Source organism: Hyperoodon ampullatus, assembly GCF_949752795.1.
Source record: "Hyperoodon ampullatus genome assembly, chromosome: 3".
In the NCBI taxonomy this organism is placed as follows: domain Eukaryota; kingdom Metazoa; phylum Chordata; class Mammalia; order Artiodactyla; family Ziphiidae; genus Hyperoodon; species Hyperoodon ampullatus.
Window position 1 is genome coordinate 283,824 of NC_136916.1, and position 5,234 is coordinate 289,057.

Here is a 5,234-nt window from a genome sequence, read left to right on the forward strand (position 1 = left end):
AGGTGTCATTAAATTTCAATTTATTAATAATAAAATGCAACCTTGGAGACAATTACAATTTTATGAACCAACTAAAAATCATGAGAGCATATTTGTAATTAAGTCACTGAAGGAGAGGGGAAAGACAATGTGGCAGGAAAACATTTGAAGAAATAAATGCTAAAATATTTCCAAATATGACAGAAACTATCAAGCCACAGGTCCTCAGTGCTTAAAGATACCTAAGAAGATTGAATAGAAAAAACACCATATACAATCTCATCATAGTCAAATTGCTGAAAACCAATAATAATAAAAAAGCTTAAATGAAGCTAGAAGAAAAAAGGCACATTCCATAAAGAAGATCAATGTAACAGTGAAGGGGAGAAAATATTTGCAAATGAAGCAACAAAGGATTAATCTCCAAAACATACAAACAGCTCATGAAGCTCAATATCAGAAAAAAACAACCCAATCAAAAAAATGGATGGAAGACCTAAATAGACATTTCTCCAAAGAATACACACAGATGGCCAACAAACACATGAAACGATGCTCAACGTCACTAATTATTAAAGAAATGCAAATCAAAACTATGGTGAGGTATCACCTCACACCGGTCAGAATGGCCATAATCAAAAAAGTGTACAAAAATGCTGGAGAGGGTGTGGAGAAAAGGGAACCCTCTTGCACTGTTTGTGGGAATGTAAATTGATACAGCCACTATGGAGAACGGTATGGAGGTTCCTTAAAAAACTAAAAATAGAACTACCATATGACCCAGCAATCCCACTGCTGGGCATCTACCCAGAGAAAACCATAATTCAAAAAGACGCATGTACCCAACGTTCATTGCAGCACTATTTACAATAGCCAGGACATGGAAGCAACCTAAGTGTCTATCAACAGAGGAATGGAAAAAGAAATTGTGGTACATATATACAATGGAATTTTACTCAGCCATAAAAAGGAATGAAATTGGGTCATTTGTAGAGACATGGATGGACCTAGAGATTGTCGTACAAAGTGAAGTTAAGTCAGAAAGAGAAAAACAAATACTGTATGTTAACAGACATATGTGGAATCTAGAAAAATGGTGTCAATGATCTTATTTGCAAAACAGAAATAGAGACACGGACATAGAGAACAAACATATGGACACCAAACAGGGAAGGGGGTAGGATGAATTGGAGATTGGGATTTACATATATACACCACTGATACTATGTATAAAATACATAACTAGGGCTTCCCTGCTGGCGCAGTGGTTGAGAGTCTGCCTGCCGATACAGGGGACATGGGTTCATGCCCCGGTCCGGGAGGATCCCACATGCCACGGTGCGGCTGAGCCCATGAGCCATGGCGCTGAGCCTGTGCGTCCGGAGCCTGTGCTCCACAACGGGAGAGGCCATAACAGTGAGAGGCCCACGTACTGCAAAAAAACAAAAACAAAACAAAACATAACTAATGAGAACCTATTGTATAGCTCAGGGAATTCTATTCAGTGCTCTGTGGTGACCTAAATGGGAAGGAAATCCAAAAAAGAGGGGATACATGTATACATATAGCTGATTCACTTTGCTGTACAGTAGAAACTAACACAACATTGTAAAGCAACTATACTCCAATAAAAATTAATTTAAAAAATATAACGGTGAAGGATGAATTCTAATCAAAGCATTACATCAAGAAGACAATGCAATGACATTTTTAAAGGGCTGAAAGAAAAACATCTTCTCAACCTAGAATTCTATGTCCAGTTAAACCAAGGGTCCCCAATGCCAGGGCCACAGACCAGTACAGGTCCGTGGCCTGTTAGGAACCGGGCCGCACAGCAGGAGGTCAGCAGCGGGTGAGCGAGTGAAGCTTCATCTGTATTTACAGCCACTCCCCATTGCTCCCATTACCGCCCGAGCTCCACCTTCTGTCAGATCAACAGTGGCATTAGATTCTCATAGGAGCGTGAACCCTACTGTGAACTGCACATGCAAGGGATCTAGGTTGCGTGTTCCTTATGAGAATCTAATGCCTGATGATCTGAGGTGGAGCTGAGGCGGTGATTCTAGTGCTGGGGAGCGGCTGCAAATACAGATTATCATCAGCAGAGAGGTTTGACTGCACAGAGACCACAATAAATCAATTGCTTGCAGACTCATATCAAAACCCTATCGGTGAGTGGCAAGTGAAAACAAGCTCAGGGCTCCCATTGATTCTGCATTATGGTGAGTTGTATAATTATTTCATTATATATCACAATGTAATGATAATAGAAATAAAGTGTACAATAAATGTAATTTGCTTGAATCATCCCCAAACCATCCCCCACCCTCCCTGGCCCATGGAAAATTTGTCTCCCATGAAATTGGTCCCTGGTGCCAAAAAGGTTGGGGACCACTTAGTTAAACTATTCTTAAATAATGAAGAGAAAACAAATGTATTGTTTGATTCATGGTCAAAGAAGAAATCACAAGGAAAATACGAGCTTATTTCAAAATGAATGATAATGAACATCCCTCATATAAAAATTTGTGGATACAGTTAAAAGAGTAGTTAGAAGGAAATTTATCGCATTAAAAGCTTTCTCAGAAAAGAATAAATGTTAAAATCAGTGACTTATCCTACCACCTTGAAAAGCTAGAAAATGAAGAGAAAGTTAAACTCAAAGAATGAATAAAGAGTGTGGCAATCAAGTAGCAAATAGTGAAATAAAAGAAATCAATAAAGCCAAAAGTTGGTTCTTGGAAAAACTTAATAAAATTGATAATACCTTGATCAAGAAATAAAAGGTACATAATACAAATTACCAATATCAAGAACTGCACAGGGGACATCACTAGACATTAAAACGGTAAGAAAATAATCAATTAGCCAATTAGCAAAATGGGCAAATTCCTTATAAAACCAAACATACCAAAATTGACCCAAGAAGAAAAAGAACATCTGAATGGCCTTCTATTTGTTAAAGAAAGTGAATCTGAAATAAAAATCCTTCCCAGAAAAACTCCATGCCCAGAAGACTTCACTGGTGAATTCTACTGAACATTTAAGTAAGAAATGAAAGAATTATATCAACCATACATCATATATTTCAGAAAATAGAAGAGGAGGAATATATATTTACTGGCTTGTTTCCTGAGGGCAGCATAACCCTGATATAAAGACCTGAGAAAGGCATTACAAAAAAGGGAATTGTAGACCAATATGCCTCATAAACATAGGAACATATATCACTGACAAAATATTAACAAAACAAAGACAGCAATATATGAAAATTGTAACATTCCATGACTAAATGTGAGTCATCCTAGGAATGTAAGGTTGGTATAATATTAAAAAATCATTCAATATAAATTGTCATGTTCACAGATTAAGATAGAAAAATAGACATGATAATCTCAGTCAATGGACAGAAATTATTTGACAAAATTTAATACCCATTCATGTTAAAACATCCCAGAAAACTATATGTAGAAAAGAGCTTCCACAATCTGACAGAAGGTGGCTATGAAAAACTTCCAGGTAATAATCATACTTCCTGAGATATTGACCACATTCCTTACAAAGCTGAGAACAAGGCAATGATGTCTGCTTTCAGTACATTTTCCCACATTTTACTGGACATTTTAAGCCAGTGCAATAAGATAAGTACAAGATAAAGCTTATGTAGGGAGAAATAGAATTGTCTTTATGTGACCTTTACATAATTGCATAGATAAAAACTATTAGGGAAACTAAAAAACTCTACATGAACTAATAAATGAACCTAAAAAGATTACACAGTAGGGGCTTCCCTGGTGGCGCAGTGGTTGGGAGTCCGCCTGCCGATGCAGGGGACACGGGTTCGTGCCCCGGTCTGGGAGGATCTCATATGCCGCGGAGCGGCTGGGCCCGTGAGCCATGGCCGCTGAGCCTGCGCGTCTGGAGCCTGTGCTCCACAACGGGAGAGGCCACAACAGTGAGAGGCCCGCGTACCACAAAAAAAAAAAAAAAAGATTACACAGTATAAGGTAGGTATACCAAAACCAATTGTATTTTTATGTACTAGTAAAAAATATGGAAAGGGGATTTAAAATATTTACAATGATATAATAAATTAATGTACTTAGAAGTAAGTCCATGTAAATCTATAAGACATGCCTGAGAGAAATTAAAGAAGATACAAATAAATGGAGAGATAAACCATGTTCACAGATTGGAAGATTCCATACTGCTAAGATATCTATTTTCCCCAAATTGATCTGTAGATTCACCATAACCCAATCATGATCTCAATCAAAAATCCCAGATTTTGTTTGATAAATTGACAAATGATTCTAAAATTAGTATCTAAATGCAAAGAACCTAGAATAGCCAAAACAATTTGGAAAAGAGGAAAAATGTTGGATACCTTACCTAACCTAATTTCAATAATTAATAGAAAGCTTCAGTAATCAGTGCAGTGTGGTATGATAGAAAAACAGATCAATGCACAAAAATAGAGCCACACATAAATTGTCAATTGATTCTTTGACAGAGGTGCCAAATTAATCCCTATGGTGAAAGGACAGTCTTTTCACTAATGCTGCTGGGACAACTGGATAACTATAATGGGAAGACAATGAACCTCTATCCATACTTCCCAACAAACATGGGTCTATGAATCATAGACCTAAATGTAAAAATAAAACTACTAGCTTTGAGAAGAAGACATAGATGAATTTTTTGTAATCTTGGATTAGGCAAAAATTTCTTACAGAGGACACAGAAAACACTAACCATTAAAAAAATGATAAATTGGATTCCAAAACTTAAAAACTTCAGTTCATCAAAATACACCACTAAGAAAATGCATAGAAAAACCCCAGACTAGGAGAATAAATAATAGTCAGTTGCATTTTTACATAATAATGCATATGGGAAGTACAATGAAAATAATATTCCATTTATAGCATAATACATAAAATATTTGAATCCCGGGCATAAACTATTAATGATGAAATAAAAGGAAAAAAAAACTGGAAAGTTATGCTTGATTGTATAGACCATAATAAAGATGACAACACTTCCTAATTTAGCAAAGATATTTTAATGTAAGACTAATTAATTTTTCTCAGGATATTTTAAGTAACATTTTAAAATGGGATTTCCACACCAAGGAAACATGCCTTTGTTTTTAGTTTATTGACTATTCTTAACAGCACATTTTTATCAGATTGGATTGGGGCAATCAGGAATTCTATAATTGGTCTTTGATTGGTTAGTGGCTAGTCAAACTT